The following is a 12,565-nucleotide window of genomic DNA, read 5'->3' on the forward strand; positions in this document are numbered from 1 at the left end:
TCATTTTTCAAGATGCTTAAAATGATGGCGATGCCTAGTCAGTAGGCAGCAACCGTAGCACAAGCACTTGTGAATAATTGGATGCTGAAGTTCAGTCTGCCTGAAACAATAGTTACAGACCATGGAACGAAGTTCGTGTCAGATTTATTCAAGCAGCTGTGTAATTAACTGAATGTGAGGGAGTTAAGGACGAGTCCTCCACATCCGCAATCCAATGAAAGAGCTGAAAGAGTTCATGAAGATAAAGTCGCACTGGATTAGCGGCGCGGTCTGGGGCGCTGCACTGATGGACTGTGCGGCTGGTCCCGGCAGAGGTTCGAGTCCTCCCTCGGCATGGGTGTGTGTGTAAGTAAGTTGTTCAGTCACTTAAAGAGATTTTGTTGTTCAATTTTCAAATTATGTTGATTCTGAATGCACTACTAACAATCTTCCCAAAAAAATTATATTTTAGAATACCACCGCTTTACGGAACTATCTTAAGTAAACAAGTAACAATTCGTTATGGCTCTCACCTTCTTTCCCGAAATTTAACCACTGCCTGTCTAGCTGCAGGCACTCTCTAACATCCAACTATCGATAACGTATCTCCTGTTTCTAAGCCGCCCTGTCACGTAAGAAGTTACGCATAACGACACACGTTCTTGAAGTGTCTACAGAAAAGGCAAGATCAAGTTCAAAAATGTTATAAAAATTATCCATTTGCTACTCAGTACTGAATATAAATAAATTCACAAATTCCTTCTGAAACTTGTGAATAATACGGGAGGCGCTCACCAAGTAATGCATCACATTTTCTTTTTGAAGGCAGGTTGGTTTTATTCAGGACTTCATTATACCATAATATTCCGCACCCTGTGAGCTATTTTTTCAAAGTAATCTCTGTTCAATGTGACGGTCTTCACCACCTCTCTGGCAGAGCCTGTATGCTGGTATGATACCGCTTTACTGTTCGACGTGGGAGCCAATGTCTCGCTGCATCAATAACTTCATTATACACCTACTCCTTCCCGAGGAGTACATTCTCTATTGGGCCCAACAGACAGTAGTTGGAATGTGCAAGATCTGGGATGCAGGGTGGATGAGGAAGGACAATCCAGTGAAGTATTGTGAGCCCCTCTCTGGCGCACTGACTCGTGTGAGGCCTTGCGTTGTCATCCAGGTTGGTTGATTCGCATTTTGGCGGCGATGAACACGTTGAAGTCGTGAAGACTGTCGCCATTACTTTAGCGGCTGAGGTGAGGCTTTGAACTTTTCTTCAGAGGCGAGGAAGTGTGACGTCAGGCTGTGGATTGCCGTTTTCTTTCCTTCCAAGTAATGAACCCATGTTACATTGCCTGTGACGATGTTCGACAAAAAATTGTCACGCTCTGCCTATAACGTGCAGGTGACACCGCACAGATGGTTTTTCGTTGCTCTTTACGGTCTTTGCGTCAGGCGGTGAGTAGCGCAGAGGGCACACACCCTTGCGTACCCCAACTGATGGACGAGTGTGTCAGCATCACCAATAGACACGTACAGATGAACAGTGAGATGTCTTGATCGTGATACGTCAATAACCTCGAGTGAGCGTGTCGGCACGTTACAACATTGCAGAGTTGCAGCTGTGAGCGGCCGGCCATCACGCGCCAGATCGGACAGGTTTGCGCGACCTTGTTGCGAGTGTGTGAGACGCCATTCCCAACGACTCACCGTGCTTTTGTTCACTGCCAGGTTCACTGCCACATTCTGCATGCGTCTATGAACATCTGCAGTGTTCCGGTTTTCGGCTACGAGATACTCAGTGACAGCTCTCTGTTTGGAATGCAGCTCCGTTACAGACGCATAGCGTCGCCACCTATCGGAATTTCATGAAATTATAGGGACTGAAGTGGGGATATTTCCATGGGTCTCAGAACAGATTTCGCATTTTTTCAACTGAAATTAGCCGAGAAAGATGTTGTGCTATACTGCTTGTTGAACCGGCCCCGTATACTTTATTATGTCCCTGTTCCTGCAGTAATTAGTTACCCAATTAATAATGAGAAGGCATCATTTGTATAGACAGCATATATCGCCTGAAAAAAGTGTTCTTCAGCCATAGCAAATCCTTCAGTCGCCAGCGTAATCCATCGAATGACGATTCACTCATTAGAATGTATTACAAGAACTTCTCAGGCGCTCTTCAAATAGGGCGTGAAACGCCTGCATTCGTGGTTTTTTACACCAGCTGGATGAAGGCACTGTATTCTCTTTCTGTTTCTCTTTCTTTTGAAGCGACGATGAATTAAAACCCATGCCAGCGTTTGTTCACGTTTCATTTCGCTGTAACTATGCTGCAAGACTGGAAAGGAAGAAAATAAAAGGGACCGCTGTACTGTGACGTGTACAACAGAAACCGGAGAGGTGAGAAATCATATAAGCGGCGTACCGTGTGCACGATGTCGGCTTAGACGTCTGGCGGACAATTGTGGAAGGGGCCTCATCTCTGGGGATGTTGTTGTTGTGAGCCTCTACTTCCGCGCCAAGGGAATCTGCAACAATGGCGGCCGTGTGTTACTCCAAACGTCGTCACACCGCCTGCTTGGATATTTATCTCACTCCAAACACCACCAGTTCTTGACTTAACGTACGTGACTGGCTGGACGATCCTGCACTGCCAATTCAACAATGTGTATGTCACATCGAGTGCTAGTCGGCAGCTGTCGTAGAGATCCTACACGCCATTAAGGCCTCCAAAACCCATCATTACGTCTAACAGAAGTTGGAAGACCTCGATCAGCAGACATATCAATATCGGGGGACGACTAACCAGAATCTCAATAGGGCGGAATCGTGCCGTTGTAGAAAATGCTATTCTCCTATGTTAAAAATATGCTTCGGATTGTTATCATTCTGAAAAATTATAACACTGAAGTTGTATTCTCAGTCAATATTCTAAAAATTGTCTGATATTTCTATGTAATTAAAGTTAAAATATCATAAAACTTCAAGGTTTGGGCTGAAGCTCTGGCGATGTCACAGGGCAGTATTAAGATGAAGCTTACGTGTGTTATAGGAGTAGACCCGAAGTTGCTAGTGTTTTTCCACTCCTCTTCTGGAAACAGTGTAGTTATTTAGTGACAGGTAATGGTTTTACAAATTCTAAGTAACAATCGAAAGGAGTTTTATAGAGGTTCATAGAGATAACCTTAAAGAAGTTGCTGCATTTGTGGTCACTTCGTTCTTCGAAAACAACCCACAAACAATATTGCATTGCATGCATGGCCGAAGGAACATTCCATCATAATTCGGAATAACACACGCAGTACAATGTCGTATTTTTCCGTCGACATTGGGTAAGTGGCTATAAAGTAAAGCGTTTCACCCGTACGCGAAATACGTCGTGTATATACAAGTATACAAGTATAGACTGTAGCCGCATGGTTGGCGAGATACGACAACCGCTAGCGATAACCGGGGAATCTGTGTTCGAGTCCAGTTCTACATCTACATCTACATCCATACTCCGCAAGCCACCTGACGGTGTGTGGCGGAGGGTACCCTGAGTACCTCTATCGGTTCTCCCTTCTATTCCAGTCTCGTATTGTACGTGAAAAGAAGGATTGTCGGTATGCTTCTGTGTGGGCTCTAATCTCTCTGATTTTATCCTCATGGTCTCTTCGCGAGATATACGTAGGAGGGAGCAATATACTGCTTGACTCTTCGGTGAAGGTATGTTCTCGAAACTTTAACAAAAGCCCGTACCGAGCTACTGAGCGTCTCTCCTGCAGAGTCTTCCACTGGAGTTTATCTATCATCTCCGTAACGCTTTCGCAATTACTAAATGATCCTGTAACGAAGCGCGCTGCTCTCCGTTGGATCTTCTCTATCTCTTCTATCAACCCTACCTGGTGCGGATCCCACACTGCTGAGCAGTATTCAAGCATTGGGCGAACAAGCGTACTGTAACCTACTTCCTTTGTTGTCGGATTGCATTTCCTTAAGATTGTTCCAATGAATCTCAGCCTGGCATCTGCTTTACCGACGATCAACTTTATATGATCATTCCATCATTCTGGCACAGATTTTCACTGTCGTCGTTCCGTTATACAGCAGATGGTGTTCCATATCCGCAACTGCGAATACATTTCATGTGTTCTACATAATTGGATAATAACTTTCATCCGGAGCGTTTGCATACATAATCATGATCATCATAGAAGTCAACACACTTAGTGACCTTTATCTCATATGGATCTCTACGAGCAGTAGCAACCACATTCTCTGTGCCTCTTCATTGTCTAGAAGTCTCAAAATATTATTTAAGGAGTTTTTAAAGATGGTGTTATGCATTGTAATACTACTCACTGGTTTTAAGCCAGTTTCCGAAACGTAAATTGCCAAACGTCATATCTCTGTGTATGAGCCTCACGACAGTAGAAGCAACATGCAAGCCAATGATGCCAAGGCACCACGTGACTCAAATGAAGCGTTTAAGTGGGCTTTCAAATTAACTGAATTTCATCATCAGTTTTTATTTTACATTTTTTAAGTTCATGAGGGAAAGAAGCAAGTTATGAGCATTAAATGGCATAACTAACCATTAATATGACATCGAGAAAACAGTAAAATGCCCTATTCCGGGACGTTTTCGTGGATATTCCTCCTTCTTGGGCGAGGAATAATACGATCTTTTCAAAATCAACAGGCGTTCAGCTACTATTTCTGAATGACATCTCCGACGTGTAATTTTTTCTGTTCTAGAGGAGGAAGATATCGTTTCATTTCTACCTTTTTTTGTATGGCTGCACTTAAATTCCAACCATTTACATATCCAACCATGTAGAACACTACTTGTTTATTTTATCATTGTTGCATGATGTAGTTTTCATTGTCAGCAGTGGAGTTAGACCTACTCCAGGCCATTGATCACAATTAGAAACACATAAAAATTCCAGAACGAACAAGCGCTGCGACAAGCGTAGGTATCCTATACAGTAGCTGGTAATTAACCGAGATGCTATTCCATCGTACGTCTGCTGCTACCTACCGACCGTATCGTGAAGTACAGCATGCAGAAAGCTTAATGAAGACGGAATACGTGCAAGCCGACCACCTACAGGGTGGCGCACGAAATGTGTTACCATTTTGTTTTTGAATATAAACTTTATTGTCAATACATTCTGAAAGGAACATATACTACAATGAAGAGCCGTCCATGGAGACTTGTTATAACTCAGCACATGCTCAACATGTCCACCATTTCGTTTCCTAACTTCCTTCAAACGAACACTGAAGTTATTGATTACCCTTCGGCACATATCTTCCGTAATTTCACTGAAAGCTTGAAGAAAAAGTCTTCTGAGTCCAATTAAATCACGTGGACGTTTCGGGAATTTTTTTTCCTTTAGGTACCCCCAAAGAAGAAAGTCATATTTTGATTGAGGTCTGGAGTATTGGATGGCCAATATTGTCCGTCATTGAAGCGATCTGGAACCCTGAGTGAAATGATCCGCATGTCGAAATGCTCGTGTAGAAATTCCATCACAGTGTTTGCAGAATGTGGCCTTGCTCCATCTTGCATGAAACACTGCGTGTTGAAGGGCAAGGCAGTAGCAAGAACCTGTGGAATGAAGCTATTGTGGAGCATACTCAAATAACGCTCGCTGTTCACAGTTTCTTCAAAGAAAAAGGGTCCAATAAGTCCGTGACTGGAAATTGCTGCCCATGCTGTAATCCTAGGAGCATAATGTTGTCATTCATGAGGCACTTGTGGGTTTTCAGTGGCCCAAAAGCGTACAATTTGTTTGTTAACCACACCGTCTAAATGAAAATGCGCCACGTCTGAAAACCAAACATTGTTGAGAGTTTCTTCCCCATCCCCCGCCCACTGAGCAAACAGTTGTCTCTGCTGCTTGTGTTCTTCATTGAGCTTCCGTGCACAGGTCATCTTGTATGGGTACATATGGAGGTCACTTAAGAATGCGGTTAACGGGGCGTCCTGATATTCCCAGTTGCACTGCTGCCTTTCTACACGATTTCATGGGGCTTCTCTGTACAGCAGTTCGTACCGCTTCAATATTCTCCGGCGAGCAAACAGGCTTAGGCCGAGGTCGCTTCGCTTTCAATACTGTTCCTTCCTGTACAAATTTATCGTACAACCTGTGGATGGTCTTCTTGCAAGGGACCCATCGTGTGTTAAACTGTTGTCGAAAACGCCTCTGAGTCACAACAAGGCTTTTCGTTTCATGAAAAAGTAACACAACTGCCGATCGTTGCTGTGTCGTCAGTCTTCCATTGTCAGCCATTGCTGATTACTAGTCTCCTAGCGGCAGTATCGTGAATTACACGACATTTCGTAACTCACTTGTTTTTCCTAGCTGTGCTGGTACTGCTGTATAGATCCCAGCGGGACATCTAATGTGCGTTGTAAATTGTGAAAGAAACAATTGGTAACGCATTTCGTGCGGCACCCTGTACGTTTCCAGAGTCTACGTTCGTCATTGCCTTTTTGTAACTGATTGTTTTAGACCGGTATGCGCAAATAAAATATTTACTCCTGAGATTACTAGGGAAAATCAACCGAAGGATGTACATTCGTGGACAAAACGAGCCAGACACATTGCCTTTTGTTTATGCTGATCCGCCCAGTTTTAAAGTCTCCTACACAGCATAACAGGTAAGGCGAGGAAGTGTTACCAACGTACTATGCACGGCTGTGAAATGGAAAAACTATCCGAACTTTGTCAGACTGTTTTCAATCATGCTGACTAGTGCATTGAACAAGACACGTAAATATAAGATATAAATGAAAGAAAAAACGTATAAATGAAAGAAGAAACGCTAATTTGTATGAACTGTACTTATAAATATGAATTTCAGCTTATCGAGATATCGTAACTGTTTTAGTAAGACAAATTACCCTAGATCGTTACAAATTAGCAAAATATTATGCGCATTCGGCCGCGAAACGGTCTGTGAAAGTGTGAAAATTTAGCAATGCGTGAAGATTCATAACGAAATTCAGTTACAAATCATTCAGTGCCACACTTAACTCAATTCAGTTATTGACAGAAGAGGAAAACGTAGGCACTAACAAGTATGAAATTCTACAAGTTTCATATTGTCATCCACAGGGCACCGGTGCAGAATAAAGGTAGCAATAGAACGTATAGGGGTCGCGAGAATTTCTTAAAATTGCTTTACTGGTAGCCTATCTGCCTCCATCGAGATAAGAACCGAAAACAAACCAGACGTCCCTTGCAATAGCAAACACCTTTCACTACGCTAGCAGACAACCCGGGCAAACAGCCCTCTATTATTACCCCAGACATGAATAAGCCGGCAATTTCGCAATGAAAATGGAAAAATGATCTGCAGTTTGTGTTGCATAGAGCTTTTTGCACTAAAAAACATGAATTTTCTACCTTTATGTCACCGCTTATGTGAGAATCATTCGGGATGTTTATCGAAATAACAAAATACTGTTATTAGCGACTAAATTTAGCAGGCTAATTCTGCACCACCCCAGGAAATACAAGGCGACATCGCTGTCAAACGTATTCTGCAAAATTTCGAATTCTCCATTAGACTCGCCACAGCCAGAAAACGATCATTAGCCGAAGTGTTTCTTAAGCTAGCAATGGGAATGCTCGCCCTTCTAAAACGCGGTGGTGTTAATACTGGTCTATGGATTACCATGTGTTCAGGCAAATGGATTTTATTTGCATTCCTGTAAACGTTATTTGGATCGAAAGCGTAGCTACGATTAATATGCTGATGCACCGACTGCGACTAGAACATTTAGAATAAAGAGTATGGGGTACTATATATGCGGCTCTCATCTTCAGTAACTGTCGTAGCTATTTTAGATTTTAGGATTTCCTCACCAAAATCGGTAAAAAGGGAACCCTACTAGTCTCACTGGGGGAATGAAATACAGTAGAATATGAAAGGGTAGATTTGAGAAATGAAATAGTGAAGGTAGCGGAAGATCAAGTAGGTAAAAAGACGGGGGCTAATAGAAACCCTTGGGTAACAGAAGAGATATTGATTTTAATTGATGAAAGGAGAAAACATAAAAATGCAGTAAATGAAGCAGGTAGAAAGGAATACAAACGTCTCAAAAATGAGATCGACAGGAAGTGCAAAATGGCTAAGCAGGGATGGCTAGAGGGCAAATGTAAAAATGTAGAGGTTCATATGACTAGAGGTAAGATACATACTGTCTTCAGGAAAATTTCAGAGTCCTTTGGAGAAAAGAGAAACACTTGCTAGAATATCAAGGGCTCAGATGGAAACCCAGTTCTAAGCAAAGCAGGGAAAGCTAAAAGGTGGAAGGAGTATACAGAGGGTCTATACAAGGACAATGTTCTTGAGGACAATATTATAGAAATGGAAGAGAATGTTGATATGTTGATGAAGATGAAATGGGAGATACGATACTGCGTGAAGAGTTTGACAGAAGGCTCCGGGAGTAGACAACATTCCATTCGAACTACTGACAGCCGTGGGAGAGCCAGTCCTGACAAAACTCTGCCATCTGGCGAGCAAGATGTATGAGACAGGCGAAATTTCCTCAGACTTCAAGAAGAATATAATAGTTCCAATCCCAAAGAAAGCAGATGTTGACATGTGAGAATTACCGAACTATCAGTTTAGTAAGTCACAGCTGCAAAATACTAACACGAATTCTTTACAGGCGAATGGAAAGACTGGTAGATGCCGACCTTGGGGAAAATCAGCTTTTAGCCGGCCGGGGTGGCCGAGCCGTTCTAGGCGCTTCAGTCTGGAACCGCGCGACCACTACGGTCGCATTTAGAATCCTGCCTCGGGAACGGATGTGTGTGATGTCCTTAGGTTAGTTAGGTTTAAGTAGTTCTACGTTATAGGGGATTGCTGACCTCAGCAGTTAAGTTACATAGTGCTCAGAGCCATTTGAACCATTTTTTTGAAGATCTGTTTGAATTCCGTAGCAATTTTGGAACACGTGAGGCAGTACTGACCCTACGATTTATCTTAGAAAGTAGATTACGGGAAGGCAAACTTACGTTTCTAGCATTTGTACACTTAGAAAAAGCTTTTGACAATGTTGACTGGAATACTCTCTTTCAAATTCTGAAGGTGGTAGGGGTAAAATACTGGGAGCGAAAGGCTATTTACAATTTGAACAGAAACCAGATGGCAGTTATAAGAGTCGAGGGGCATGAAAGAGAAGCAGTGGCTGGCAAGGGCGTGAGACAGGGTTGTAGTCTCTCCCCGACATTATTCAATCTGTATATTGAGCAAGCAATAAAGTAAAAGCAGAAGATAAATTCGGAATAGGAATTACTATCCATGGAGAAAAAACTTTGAGGTTGTAAATCTGTCAGAGACAGCAAAGGACCTGGAAGAGCAGGTGAACGGAATGGACAGTGTCTTGAAAGGAGGATGTAAGATTAACATCAACAAAAGCTAAACGAGGATCATGGAATGTAGTCAAATTAAATCGGGCGATGCTGCGGGAATTAGATTAGGAAATGAGACGCTTAAAATAGTAACTGAGTTTTGCAATTTGGGGAGCAAAATAACTGATGATGGTTGAAGTAGAGAGGATATAAAATGTAGAGTGGCAAAGTCAAGGAAAGCGTTTCTGAAGAAGAGAAATTTGTTAGCATCAAGCATAGATTTAAGTGTCAGGAAGTTGTTTCTGAAAGTATTTGTATGGAGTGTAGCCATGCATGGATGTGAAACGTGGACGATAAATAGTTTAGACAATAATAGAAGCTTTCAAAATGTGGTGCTACAGGGGAATGCTGAAGATTAGATGGGTTGATGACTTAACTAATGATGAGGTATGGAATAGAATTGGAGGGAAGAGAAATTTGTGGCAAACTTGACTAGAAGTAGGGATCGGTTGGTAGGGCATATTCTGAGACATCAAGGGATCGCCAATTTAGCACTGGAGGGCAGCGTGGAGGGTAATAATCGTAGAATTACAAGTAGACACAAACGTAGAGAACACAGAAGCCGTCGGAAGGCCAAATACATGTCGTCTGTTGAGGCGACCGACCGAACGACGAACCAACGGTCGGTCTCGATCAAGTCAGGCAAGGCTAACGTCCCAGTATGAATCGCCAACTAACATCTTGTTACCATGAGGTCATTTCGGCGGACGGACGCACACGCAATGGCGGTGGTTTTACTACTCGGATTTAACGATCCATTCAACTTAAACTCGCTGAATCCGGTCCTTGGCGTGGTCGTGCACTCTCGCGGCCACTTCCCTCCGTCGGGCAGTGCATGCACTGCTAGCTGTCCCGGCGAGTGCTGGGACTGTGAGGCCGTCACTGGTCCTCAGTCCCAGCAGAACTCCGACACATGACAACCCGGCAACACTATAGGTCGCTCCGAAGATAGTACCACAGTACTCGCTATCGATAAACGCTGCTGCTGTCGCTCACGGACATATAAGGCCAGCAAATGTAGTGGCGCCAGTGGATGCACTAAGAAAACGAGAGGTCACAATCCGAATACACGACGCCAATCTGTCAGCGGCACAAACGCAAGTCAGAGAGCGGCTCACACATATTACCGGATCATGGAGGCTACAGATCTGCCAACGAAAGAGTAGCAGAAAGGTAGTGGTGGAGGAATAGTCAGGCGGACGTAAACCAGCATGTGCGCGCAGAGAGCGGATTCGTGCAGAACAAGAGTACCGTTGGAGAGGTTACCTGACGCATTAGCACCATTCACATTTCTTTGGATTGACGTTTCAGGGCCATTCAATAAAACACCAGCACCTGATTAAGAATGTACTCACAACCATGTATCATTTTTCAAGATGCTTAAAATGGTGGCGATGCCTAGTCAGTAGGCAGCAACCGTAGCACAAGTAGTTGTGAATAATTGGATGCAGAAGTTTGGTCTGCCTGAAACAATAGTTACAGACCATGGAACGAAGTTCGTGTCAGATTTATTCAAGCAGCTGTGCAATTAACTGAATGTGAGGGAGTTAAGGACGAGTCCTCCACATCCGCAATCCAATGAAAGAGCTGAAAGAGTTCAGGAAGATAAAGTCGCGCTGGATTAGCGGCGCGGTCTAGGGCGCTGAAGTGATGGACTGTGCGGCTGGTCCCGGCAGAGGTTCGAGTCCTCCCTCGGCATGGGTGTGTGTGTAAGTAAGTTGTTCAGTCACTTAAAGAGATTTTGTTGTTCAATTTTCAAATTATGTTGATTCTGAATGCACTACTAACAATCTTCCCAAAAAATTATATTTTAGAATACCACCGCTTTACGGAACTATCTTAAGTAAACAAGTAACAATTCATTATGGCTCTCACCTTCTTTCCCGAAATTTAACCACTGCCTGTCTAGCTGCAGGCACTCTCTAATATCCAACTGTCGATAATGTATCTCTTGTTTCTAAGCCGCCTCTGTCACGTAAGAAGTTACGCTTAACGACACACACTCTTGAAGTGTCTACAGAAAAGGCAAGATCAAGTTCAAAAATGTTTTAAAAATTATCCCTTTGCTACTCAGTACTGAATATAAATAAATTCACACATTCCTTCTGAAACTTGTGAATAATACGAGAGGCGCTCACCAAGTAATGCATCACATTTTCTTTTTGGAGGCAGGTTGGTTTTATTTTGGACTTCATTATACCATAATATTCTGCACCCTTTGAGCTATTTTTTCAAAGTAATCTCTGTTCAATGTGACGGTCTTACACCACCTCTCTAGCAGAGCCTGTATGTTGGTATGATACCGCTTTACTGTTCGACGTGGGAGCCAATGTCTCGCTGCATCAATAACTTCTTCATTATACACCTACTCCTTCCCGAGGAGTACATTCTCTATTGGGCCCAACAGACAGTAGTTGGAATGTGCAAGATCTGGGATGCAGGGTGGATGAGGAAGGACAATCCAGTGAAGTCTTGTGAGCCCCTCTCTGGCGCACTGACTCGTGTGAGGCCTTGGGTTGTCATCCAGGTTGGTTGATTCGCTTTTTGGTGGCGATGAACACGTTGAAGTCGTGAAGACTGTCGCCATTACTTTAGCGGCTGAGGTGAGGCTTTGAACTTTTTCTTCAGAGGCGAGGAAGTGTGACGTCAGGCTTTGGATTGCCTTTTTGTTTCCTTCCTAGTAATGAACCCATGTTACATTGCCTGTGACGATGTTCGACAAAAAATTGTCACGCTCTGCCTATAACATGCAGGTGACACCGCACAGATGGTTTTTCGTTGCTCTTTACGGCCTTTGCGTCAGGCGGTGAGTAGCGCAGAGGGCACACACCCTTGCGTACCCCAACTGATGGACGAGTGTGTCAGCATCACCAATAGACACGTACAGATGAACGGTGAGATGTCTTGATCGTGATACGTCGATAACCTTGAGTGAGCGTGTCGGCACGCTACAACATCGCAGAGTTGCAGCTGTGAGCGGCCGGCCATCACGCGCCAGATCGGACAGGTTTGCGCGACCTTGTTGCGAGTGTGTGAGACGCCATTCCCAACGACTCACCGTGCTTTTGTTCACTGCCAGGTTCACTGCCACATTCTGCATGCGTCTATGAACATCTGCAGTGTTCCGGTTTTCGGCTACGAGATACTCAGTGACAGCTCTC

Source organism: Schistocerca gregaria, chromosome 6, assembly GCF_023897955.1.
Source record: "Schistocerca gregaria isolate iqSchGreg1 chromosome 6, iqSchGreg1.2, whole genome shotgun sequence".
Classification (NCBI taxonomy): Eukaryota; Metazoa; Arthropoda; class Insecta; order Orthoptera; family Acrididae; genus Schistocerca; species Schistocerca gregaria.